We start from the raw sequence: 12,503 nt of genomic DNA, 5'->3' as shown, positions 1-12,503 counted from the left end.
CATAGTTGAATAAATTACTCATAATACTGGAAAGGAATAACAAATGTATCCTAAAGGTCAACTATCTACATTCCTGGTGTAATAATGGCTATAGTTGCACACAGCAAACTAATAAATAATTTTATAACCATTTCACACTCTCCGTACATTATAATCTTTAGTTGTTATTTTGAATGTACAAAATATTACCCTAAGATACAAGCAGAACGCCGGGATTTCTCTGACGTCTGTGCTTACACTGATTAGCTATCAGAATATGACACCCTTTATCAACAACAACAACAACTTGTATTTATATAGCACCTTTAACATAGTGAAACGTCCCAAGGCACTTCACAGGCGTATTATGAGATAAAAAATTTGACACTGAGCCACATAAGAAATTAGGGCAGGTGACCTAAAGCTGGGTCAAAGAGGTATGTTTTAAGGAGAGTCTTGAAGGAGGAAAGAGATGTAGAGAAGCGGAGAGGTTGAGGTAGGGAATTCCAGAGCTTAGGGCTTAGGCAACAGAAGGCACAGCCACCAATGGTTGAGCAATTAGATTCAGGGATGCTCAAGACTGCAGAATTAGAGGAACGCAGGCATCTCGGGGGGTTGTGGTGCTGGAGGAGATTACAGAGATAGGGAGGGGCGAGGCCATGGAAGGATTTGAAAACAAAGATGAGAATTTTGAAATTAAGGCACTGCTTAACCGGGAGTCAATGTAGGTCAGCGAGCATAGGGGTGATGGTGAGTGAGACTTGGTGTGAGTTTGACATGGGCAGCCAAGTTTTGGATCACCTCTAGTTTACGTAGGGTAGAATCTGGGATGCCAGCCAGGAGTGCGTTGGAATAGTCAAGTCTAGAGGTTATCCAGTGTTCAGTGAATGTAATGTTACTGTACATAAATCCCTGTTGCATCCAAATTTTCCTATGCACTCATTTCATTATTTACAACAAATAATCAACTTTTAAATGTAGATCTGGTTCTTTACAAATTTTTACCCGATCCATTTTATTGCATAAAATTTAGCAGTTGCAACCACTTTCCACTATGCTAAACCTAAATACTGAGTTAAGGATCACACACAGCAACCAACAAATGCTACAGTGCAATCAACTCAAAGATGGATGATTTATCAGCAAGGAAATAAATTGAGGAGTCTGTATCAGACTGAACGAGTTCTGAGCACAAAAATAATGGGGGAGAAATTCGGTCGCGCCTCATTTGGGTCAGTAACCCAGGCGAAGTGGTAATTTTAGCACCTTAAAAAAGTTTGCTCCCTCCACCCAGAAATTTGTCAGAATCAGTCGAAGAGCTGATAGGGATGCTAAATCAGCCATTGCACACCAGATCTGAGGCGGCGCTAACGAAAATGCAGGTGCTAAATTTAACTGAGTCATTGTGCATGCGCCGAACTCTGATTCAGATCCAGGGAAAAGCTGAGTCTTAAAGGCGCGGCATTGTAATGCACCCATTAAAGTTTTAACAATCACTTTTTCTCAAGCTGGCCTCTTATTTGTGTCTGCCGCTGCAAACTCAGAGGCTCACCACCATGCTGTGTGTAAACGTTGCACTGACTGTGACCTCGGACGGAAGTGCTTCCTCATCCCTTTAAGTAGCCACCAGTTAACGACTCTGCAAGCCTGTACCGACTGTTTTTCCAGACGTTGTTCTTGGCGGCTGTTATATGAGAAGGCCGCACTTCATTTTCCGACCAGGGCGCAAGCGTGGGCGTTGCACCAGGAATGCGTCATGATCAGAGTGATCAGCAGCAGCCAGGCGCGACTGGTTTGCGCCCCCGGTGAGCCTCTAATGAATTTTCGGTCGAGGCGCTAACTGCTCCGCTCCCAGTTGGTAACCTCTTACACTCCCCTTAACACCCCCGCTGGCCGCTAACTCAGGCGTTAGACAACCGAAAATCCAGCCCTAAGAATTTTTTAAAAATCGTTGTGATGCCTATGTTATTTCTAGATTGGAAAATAATTTATTTTTTAAATTAAAGAGTGTTTCAATATCAACCTCTCAATATAACATGATCAATCTGGGATATCAGAACCATCTGAAGATTCTGATGTCCATTAAACACAGATCACTGCGTGCAATTTCCTCATATTTTCTGTAATTGGTGCTAGAAAATTCAATTCCTTATCTACATTTTCCGTCTTTACACTTTTTCTGTATTAAACGTGTACATTTTTTTTTAAATGTCTTCCGTATTCTATGTTCTACAAAAGGTATTTGTCAATATGAGATAGAGAAGACATTATTTTTAATATTTGAAGGATGCATTCATCTTTAGATAGTGACCTCTGGCTTTTCTGAGTTGGAAGTCACAGTGGAACATTAAAAGTTATGTGGTTGGACAGGGGAGTAGTTTCAAGATTAGCAAAACCATCAAAGCGATGTTCATTCTTGATAAAGCCACTGGATCAGTACATCTGGCCATGGAAAAGGGGCTTAGGTGCATTCTGAAGATGTGAAAGCCCTCAAAGATAGCTATAATTGGCATGTAATTAGTATAAAAGATCTACACTTAATTCTCTTTGGAGATTAAGGAAACAAAAATAAACAACAAAAGAAGTTCTGACAGAATACTTTTTCTTTAAAAAAATGTGTAAACACAAGAGTCAAGGTTAAAGAATGGCTCAGTCCAAATATCTCTGTAGATAATACAGTGACCATTAGAGACAGGGTATTATGCCTTTCGGCAAAAAAAGGTCAAAAAGTTGTAAGATCTTTTTCAAAACATTCAGCTCTAATTCATTGTTAAATCGAAATGGATGAAAGAGAAATGATTTGATTTTTAGACTAAAGAGCATTAGATCTAAATTGAGTCCAAGGACTTAGTTGTAAAAGAAAAAGCTGGTTGCAGTAACTAAAATTATGGTCTTATCAGGTTCATAGGTAGAACTTTGTTTTGTCATATCAGTACAATGGATGCAACTTAGTTTGTTCAATAAACCTACATTGAGATCCTAGGCACATTCCTTTCCTCCCCCATTGTATTCAATCCTATTAACTGGATAATTTGATCTCCTTATTCTGCTAAGTGAATACGTTTTAGTCCAAGTTACAAATTCTGACATTTTATAGTCTGAATTGCGTGCTTTCTGTAAAATGCTGTATGACAAAGAAGGTGTTTGAATTTATATAGTGACGCTCACACCTTTATGACAACCCAAGGCACCTCAGCCAATAAATTACTTTTCTGAACTATTGTTTTGTCAGCAAAGATTACTGAAAATTTGCACACAGCAATGCTCGCGAATTGCAATGAGATAAGTAACCAGAGAGGTAAATGTTGACCGAGACATACAGAGAACTAGCTTTTCTTTTAGGCTGTGATCTTTTGCATCCACCTGAACAAGCAGGCTGGTTTAACATTGCATCCAAAATCATAAGAACATAAGAAATAGGAGCAGGAGTAGGCAACCTGGCCCCTCGAGCCTGCTCCACCATTGAATAAGATCATGGCTGATCTGATCATGGACTCAGTTCCATTTCCCTGCCCGCTCCCCATAACCCTTTATTCCCTTATCACTCAAAAATCTGTCTATCTCCGCCTTAAATATATTCAATGACCAAGCCTGCACAGTTCTCTGGGGCAGAGAATTCCATAGACTTACAACCCTCTGAGAGAAGAAATTTCTCCTCATCTCAGTTTTAAATGGGCGGCCCCTTATTCTGAAACTATGTCCTCGAGCTTTAGTTCCCCCGTATGAGTGGAAATATCCTCTCTGCATCCACCTTGTCGAGCCCCCTCATTATGTTATATGTTTCGATAAGATCACCTCTCATTCTTCTTAAATCCAATGAGTATAGGTCCAACCTACTCAACCTACCTTCATAATTCAGCCCCCTCATAGAAACATAGAAACATAGAAAATAGGTGCAGGAGCAGGCCATTCAGCCCTTCCAGCCTGCACCGCCATTCAATGAGTTCATGGCTGAACATGAAACTTCAGTACCCCCTTCCTGCTTTCTCGCCATACCCCTTGATCCCCCGAGTAGTAAGGACTTCATCTAACTCCCTTTTGAATATATTAAGTGAATTGGCCCCAACCACTTTCTGTGGCAGAGAATTCCACAGGTTCACCACTCCCTGAGTGAAGAAGTTTCTCCTCATCTCGGTCCTAAATGGCTTACCCCTTATCCTTAGACTATGACCTCTGGTTCTGGACTTCCCCAACATTGGGAACATTCTTCCTGCATCTAACCTGTCTAAACCCGTCAGAATTTTAAACGTTTCTATGAGGTCCCCTCTCATTCTTCTGAACTCCAGTGAATACAAGCCCAGTTGATCCAGTCTTTCTTGATAGGTCAGTCCCACCATCCCGGGAATCAGTCTGGTGAATCTTCGCTGCACTCCCTCAATAGCAAGAATGTCCTTCCTCAAGTTAGGAGACCAAAATTGTACACAATACTCCAGGTGTGGCCTCACCAAGGCCTTGTACAACTGTAGCAACACCTCCCTGCCCCTGTACTCAAATCCCCTTGCTATGAAGGCCAACATGCCATTTGCTTTCTTAACCGCCTGCTATACCTGCATGCCAACCTTCAATGACTGATGTACCATGACACCCAGGTCTCGTTGCACCTTCCCTTTTCCTAATCTGTCACCATTCAGATAATAGTCTGTCTCTCTGTTTTTACCACCAAAGTGGATAACCTCACATGTATCCACATTATACTTCATCTGCCATGCATTTGCCCACTCACCTAACCTATCCAAGTCACTCTGCAGCCTCATAGCATCCTCCTCGCAGCTCACACTGCCACCCAACTTAGTGTCATCTGCAAATTTGGAGTTACTACATTTAATCCCCTCGTCGAAATCATTAATGTACAATGTAAACAGCTGGGGCCCCAGCACAGAACCTTGCGATACCCCACTCGTCACTGCCTGCCATTCTGAAAAGTACCCAATTACTCCTACTCTTTGCTTCCTGTCTGACAACCAGTTCTCAATTCACGTCAGCACACTACCCCCAATCCCATGTGCTTTAACTTTGCACATTAATCTCTTGTGTGGGACCTTGTCGAAAGCCTTCTGAAAGTCCAAATATACCACATCAACTGGTTCTCCTTTGTCCACTTTACTGGAAACAACCTCAAAAAATTCCAGAAGATTTGTTAAGCATGATTTCCCCTTCACAAATCCATGCTGACTTGGACCTATCATGGCACCATTTTCCAAATGCGCTGCTATGACATCCTTAATAATTGATTCCATCATTTTACCCACTCCTGAGGTCAGGCTGACCGGTCTATAATTCCCTGTTTTCTCTCTCCCTCCTTTTTTAAAAAGTGGGGTTACATTGGCTACCCTCCACTCGATAGGAACTGATCCAGAGTCAATGGAATGTTGGAAAATGACTGTCAATGCATCTGCTATTTCCAAGGCTACCTCCTTAAGTACTCTGGGATGCAGTCCATCAGGCCCTGGGGATTTATTAGCCTTCAATCCCATCAATTTCCCCAACACAATTTCCCGACTAATAAAGATTTCCCTCAGTTCCTCCTCCCTAGTAGACCCTCTGACCCCTTTTATATCCAGAAGGTTGTTTGTGTCCTCCTTAGTGAATACTGAACCAAAGTACTTGTTCAATTGGTCTGCCATTTCTTTGTTCCCCGTTATGACTTCCCCTGATTCTGACTGCAGGGGACCTACGCTGGTCTTTACTAACCTTTTCTCTTTACATACCTATAGAAACGTTTGCAATCCGCCTTAATGTTCCCTACAAGCTTCTTCTCGTACTCCATTTTCCCTGCCCTAATCAAACCCTTTGTCCTCCTCTGCTGAGTTCTAAATTTCTCCCAGTCCCCAGGTTCACTGCTATTTCTGGCCAATTTGTATGCCACTTCCTTGGCTTTAATACTATCCCTGATTTCCCTAGATAGCCACGGTTGAGCCACCTTCCCTTTTTTATTTTTACGCCAGACAGGAATGTACCATTGTTGTAATTCATCCATGCGGTCTCTAAATGTCTGCCATTGCCCATCCACAGTCAACCCCTTAAGTATCATTTGCCAATCTATCCTAGCCAATTCACGCCTCATACCTTCAAAGTTACCCTTCTTTAAGTTCTGGACCATGGTCTCTGAATTAACTGTAGCATTCTCCATCCTAATGCAGAATTCCACCATATTATGGTCACTCTTCCCCAAGGGGCCTCGCACAATGAGATTGCTAATTAGTCCTCTCTCATTACACAACACCCAGTCTAAGATGGCCTCCCCCCTAGTTGGTTCCTCGACATATTGGTCTAGAAAACCATCCCTTATGCATTCCAGGAAATCCTCCTCCACCGTATTGCTTCCAGTTTGGCTAGCCCAATCTATGTGCATATTAAAGTCACCCATTATAACTGCTGCACCTTTATTGCATGCACCCCTAATTTCCTGTTTGATGCCCTCCCCAACATCACTACTACTGTTTGGAGGTCTGTACACAACTCCCACTAACGTTTTTTGCCCTTTGGTGTTCTGCAGCTCTACCCATATAGATTCCACATCATCCAAGCTAATGTCTTTCCTAACTATTGCATTAATCTCCTCTTTAACCAGCAATGCTACCCCACCTCCTTTTCCTTTTATTCTATCCTTCCTGAATGTTGAATACCCCTGGATGTTGAGTTCCCAGCCCTGATCATCCTGGAGCCACGTCTCCGTAATCCCAATCACATCATATTTGTTAACATCTATTTGCACAGTTAATTCATCCGCCTTATTGCGGATACTCCTTGCATTAAGACACAAAGCCTTCAGGCTTGTTTTTTTAACACCCTTTGTCCTTTTAGAATTCTGCCGCACAGTGGCCCTTCCTGTTCCCCGCCCCGGGCCTCTCCGCCCTCCACCCCCCCCATCTCTCCTCCGTCTCCTGCCTCTGCCTCCCTTTTGTCTCCCTCTGTCTCCCTGCATTGGTTCCCATCCCCCTGCCATATTAGTTTAACTCCTCCCCAACAGCACTAGCAAACACTCACCCTAGGACATTGGTTCCGGTCCTGCCCAGGTGCAGACCGTCCGGTTTGTACTGGTCCCACCTCCCCCAGAACCGGTTCCAATGCCCCAGGAATTTGAATCCCTCCCTGCTACACCACTGCTCAAGCCACGTATTCATCTGCGCTATCCTGCGATTCCTACTCTGACTTGCACGTGGCACTGGTAGCAATCCCGAGATTACTACTTTTGAGGTCCCACTTTTTAATTTAGCTCCTACCTCCTTAAATTCGTTTCGTAGGACCTCATCCCTTTTTTTACCTATGTCGTTGGTACCAATGTGCTCCACGACAACTGGCTGTTCTCCCTCCCATTTCAGAATGTCCTGCACCCGCTCCGAGACATCCTTGACCCTTGCACCAGGGAGGCAACATACCATCCTGGAGTCTCGGTTGCGGCCGCAGAAACGCCTATCTATTCCCCTCACCATTGAATCCCCTATCACTATCGCGCTCCCACTCTTTTTCTTGCCCTCCTGTGCAGTAGAGCCAGCCACAGTGCCATGAACTTGGCTGCTGCTGCCCTCCCCTGATGAGTCATCCCCCCCAACAGTACTCAAAACGGTGTATCTGTTCTGCAGGGGGATGACCACAGGGGACCCCTGCACTACCTTCCTTGCACTGCTCTTGCTGCTGGTCTTCCATTCCCTATCTGGCTGTGGACCCTTCTCCTGCGGTAAGACCAACTCACTACACGTGATACTCACGTCATTCTCAGCATTGTGGATGCTCCAGAGTGAATCCACCCTCAGCTCCAATTCCGCAACGCGGACCGTCAGGGGCTCGAGGCGGATACACTTCTCACACACGTAGTCGTCAGGGATACCGGAAGTGTCCCTGAGTTCCCACATGGTACAGGAGGAGCATATCACGTGACCAAGCTCTCCTGCCATGCCTTAACCCTTAGATACCCTTAAATTGGTAATAACAAAATGTTGCAGTTCACTTACTGATATAAAAAAGAAAAAGAAAAGCTACTCATCAATCACCAGCCAATCACTTACCCCATTCGCTGTGACGTCACCTTTTGATTCCTTTATACTTCTATTTTGCTTTCTCTCCCGCTGTAGTTGCACCGGTACGCCTTTTATAGGCTGCTCCGACGCTGCTCCCACCTCTCCCCAACTGCCGCTGGTACTCGAGCTCCCGCTGGGCCTTTTATAGGCCGCTCCGACGCTGCTCCCGCCTCTCCCCAACTGCCGCTGGTACTCGAGCTCCCGCTGGGCCTTTTATAGGCCGCTCCGACGCTGCTCCCGCCTCTCCCCAACTGCCGCTGGTACTCGAGCTCCCGCTGGGCCTTTTATAGGCCGCTCCGACGCTGCTCCCGCCTCTCCCCAACTGCCGTTGGTACTCGAGCTCCCGCTGGACCTTTTATAGGCCGCTCCGACGCTGCTCCTGCCTCTCCCCAACTGCCGCTGGTACTCGAGCTCCCACTGGGCCTTTTATAGGCCGCTCCGACGCTGCTCCCGCCTCTCCCCAACTGCCGCTGGTACTCGAGCTCCCGCTGGGCCTTTTATAGGCCGCTCTGACGCTGCTCCCGCCTCTCCCCAACTGCTGCTCATCTCCAGAATCAACCTAGTGAACCTTCTCTAAACTGCCTCCAATGCAAGTATATCCTTTTGTTATCTCTTTTTATCAAATATCGTGGAGGAGGTGCAGCGAATGAGGGTACAGGGCCCAGAAGAGCCGAGGGCCCAGGGGCAGCACAGATCTGCCCACACTGTGATATGTGTGCGCACTAGGTCCGTGCAGCAGAGCGGGTCCCCAGTCATCCTGGTTAACCCTTGCCACTGGATAAAGGCCTAGCTCTGTCAAGCCCATGTGGTGGCTGATGTGCACACCTTAAAAAAAATCCACGCACAGGCATCTTCCACCCCTTCAATTGGAGTTCAGGACTGGAATATCGGGTCCTTCATTGAAACACCTGTGAACTCTCGTGGAAGCAAGTCATCCTCGTTCGAGGGACCACCTATGATGATGATGATCCTTCCTTAAATATGAAGACCAAATATGTACGCAGTATTCTATGCTTTTATACTCTATCCCCCTTGCAATAAAAGCTAACATTTCATTTGCTTTCCTGATTACTTGCTGTACCTGCATACTAACATTTTGTGTTTCATGCACAAGGACCCCCAGGTCCCTCTGCACTGCAGCACTTTGCAATTTTTCTCCATTTAAATTATAATTTGCTTTTCTATTTTTTCTGCCAAAGTGGATAACCTCACATTTTCCCACATTATACTCCATCTGCCAAATTTTTGCCCACTCACTTAGCCTGTCTATATCCTTTTGCAGATTTTTTGAGTCCTCCTCACAACTTGCTTTCCCACCCAACTTTATATCGTCAGCAAACTTGGCTTCATTACACTCGGTCCCTTCATCCAAGTCATTAATATAGATTGTACATAGTTGAGGACCCAGCACCAATCCCTGCGGCACCCCACTAGTCACTGTTTGCCAACCAGAAAATGACCCATTTATCCCGACTCTCTGCTTTCTGTTAGTTAGCCAATCCTCTATCCATGCTAATATATCACCCCCGGCTCCGTGAACTTTTATCTTGTGCAGTAACCTTTTTTGTGGCACTTATCGAATGCCTTCTGGAAATCCAAATACACCACATCCACTGGTCCCCCCTTATCCACCCTGCTTGTTACATCCTCAAAGAACTCCAGCAAATTTGTCAGACATGATTTCCCTTTCATAAAACCATGCTGACTCTGCTTGATTGAATTATGCTTTTCCAAATGTCCCACTACTGCTTCCTTAATAATGGACTCCAGCATTTTCCCAAGGACAGATTTTAGGCTAACTGGTCTATAGTTTCCGGCTTTTTGTTTGCCTCCTTTTTCCTTCTGCGTTACATTTGTGGTTTTCCAATCAGCTGGGACCACCCCAGAATCCAGGGAACTTTGGTAGATTACAATCAATGTATTCACTTTCTCTGCAGCCACTTATTTTAAGACCCTAGGATATAAACCATCAGGTCCAGGGGACTTGTCTACCTTTAGTCCCATTATTTTACCAAGTACTACTTCATTAGTGATAGTGATTGTATTAAGTTCCTCCCTCCCTATAGTCCCTTGATTATCCACTATTGGGATGTTTTTAGTGTCTTCTACCGTGAAGACCGATACAAAATATTTGTTCAATGTCTCTGCCATTTTCCTGTTCTCCATTATTAATTATCCAGTCTCATCCTCTTGGGGACCAACATTTACTTTAGCCACTCTTTTCCTTTTTATGTACCAGTAGAAATTCTTACTATCTGTTTTTATATTTCATGCTAGTTTACTTTCATAACCTATCTTCCCTCTCTTTATCATTTTTTTAGTCGTTCTTTGCTGGCTTTTAAAAGTTTCCCAATCCTCTGGCCTCCCACTAGTCTTGGCCACTTTGTATGCCCTTGTTTTCATTTTGATACCATCCCTTATTTCCTTAGTTAGCCATGGATGGGTATCCCTTCTGTTAGTCTTTCCTTCTCATTAAGATATATTTTTGTCTCAAGTTATGAAATATCACCTTAAATTTCTGCCACTGCTCATCAACTGTCCCATACTTGAATCTATTTTTGCAGTATACTTTAGTCAACTCTGCACTCATGCCTATGTAGTCTTCCCTAATTTAAGCTTAGGACACTGGTTTGAGAACCAAATTTCTCACCCTCCAACTGAATTTGAAATTCAACCATGTTATGGTTACTCATTCTTCGAGGATCCTTTACTAGGAGATCGTTTACTAATCCTGTCTCATTACACAGTACCAGATCTATGATAGCCTGCTCCCTGGTTGGTTCCGCAATGTACTGTTCAAGGAAACTATCCAGGATACACTCTATGAACTCTTCCTCAAGGCTACCCTGGCCAATTTGCTTTGTCCAATCAATATGAAGGTTAAAATCACCCTCTCCTACCTTGCAGCATTTCTGCAGTGCTGTGCTGAAGTGCCAGCCTGAATTATGTGCTCAAATCCGAGAGCAGCGTTTGAACGCATAACCTTTTGATCCAGAGGCAAGAATGCTGCCAACTGAGCCAAACTGACCAGTGTTATTCCTCTTGCCTACCTAACCTCAACAAACAATTAAAGTATCAAACGATTTATATTTTAGAAAATTGTACATTACAACTCAGACTGTGCAAGAATGGTATAACTTAATATTCAGACTTCCGCAAAGTTTTATCATAAAGAGATTGCTCTTAGCCTGAGAGAGTCCATTTCTAAGGAGGCAGCCTGATGATCTACCTTTCTGTTACACAAACAACATTAGCATGCTATGTCTATTAATGATATTAATCAATTTCTTGACCCAGAGTGGTTAGAATGTGGAATTTGCTTCCACATGGAGTGATTGAGGCAAATAGTATAAATGCATTTAGGGGGAAGGTAAATTAGTACATGAAGGAGAAAGAAATAAAAGGATATGTTGGTAGGGTGAGATGAAGTAGGGTGGGAGGAGGCTCGTGTGGAGCATAAACACTGGCATAGACCAGTTGGGTTGAATGGACTGTTTCTGTGCAGTAAAGTCTTTGGGCTGGATTTCTGGCTCACTTACGCCTCAGTTAGTGCCCTGGAGAGGCGGTTAAGGGTGTTTCTCGGCGTTACGGTGGCCGTCCAGCTTTCACCGCCTGGCAGGCAAATTCAGTTACCACCCTGCCCTCTAGTTTCACTGAGATCATGATGTCAATTGTCGTGTAATGTTCTGCCAGCGCCTCGGATGCAAAATTCATCTCTAACACCTCATTAAACGCCCGTTCCAGGAAATGTCTGAAAAAACAGGTGTTCCCAGGATGCAGCAGGTAGAATTGGTGGCATATTTAAATGGAGGGGGGAGGATCCTACATCGCAGGTCACATTGACTGCAATGGGTGTGCATGTCACGCTGCGTGAAGCTCCGACTTGAAAGCAGCAGTTTTATTTGCCATTACAGTGTCCTTACAAGGTCAGTGAGAGAATTTATTGGGGGCATTATTAGTTCGCCAGCGTATCATGTTGCATGCTATTTCCAGGTGGCGTCAAGCTAGAAGAAGGGCTCTTGGCCATGTCAGCCCACAGATGAGGAGAAGCCAAAGACATCTGGGGAGAAGGGCTTACCCCCACGGGTTTACAGGTACCAACGCTCAGACCTCCTGCTCTTTGAGGAGCAGTGTGTGCGAAGGCTGCACTTCCAAAAGGAAGTGCTGACAGAGATATACCATCCCTACATGCAGTTCATGTTTCCAAATTCATTGTGGTGTGCTACATGTTGCACAGCTTGGCCATCATGAAGGGCCAGGCATTGCCAGTGGGGATTGCAGGCCCGCCTCGGGAGGAGGAGGACAACAAAGAGGCCCCCATTGGATAGCCACACCATCCACGGGGGAGGCAGCGTGGATATACTGCCAGACCAAGACTCGCAGCTCATACTGGACCAGTTCTCCTAAATAGAGGAAATTGAGGGATGGAGCTAATACTGGACACGCTATGTGTCCTCATAAAGGCACAACACCGATGAACGTTGAAGCAAAGGATCATTTGTAAGC

At 44.7% G+C, this 12,503-nt stretch overlaps 1 long non-coding RNA gene across 1 annotated transcript in view; it reads left to right on the top strand.

The window, feature by feature from the left end:
* LOC139279518 (uncharacterized) overlaps positions 1–12,176 on the top strand; it is a 38,771-nt gene extending 26,595 nt beyond the window's left edge. Inside the window, exon 4 of the long non-coding RNA XR_011596497.1 lies at positions 11,991–12,176. This is a non-coding gene — a long non-coding RNA (uncharacterized lncRNA). The remainder of the gene's footprint in view (positions 1–11,990) is intronic.
* The last annotated feature ends 327 nt before the right edge of the window (positions 12,177–12,503 follow it).

The sequence above is a fragment of the Pristiophorus japonicus genome, chromosome 14 (genome assembly GCF_044704955.1).
Source record: "Pristiophorus japonicus isolate sPriJap1 chromosome 14, sPriJap1.hap1, whole genome shotgun sequence".
Lineage (NCBI taxonomy): Eukaryota > Metazoa > Chordata > Chondrichthyes > Pristiophoridae > Pristiophorus > Pristiophorus japonicus.
The sequence above is the reverse complement of the archived record's forward strand: the minus strand, read 5'-3'. Positions and strand labels throughout refer to the sequence as shown.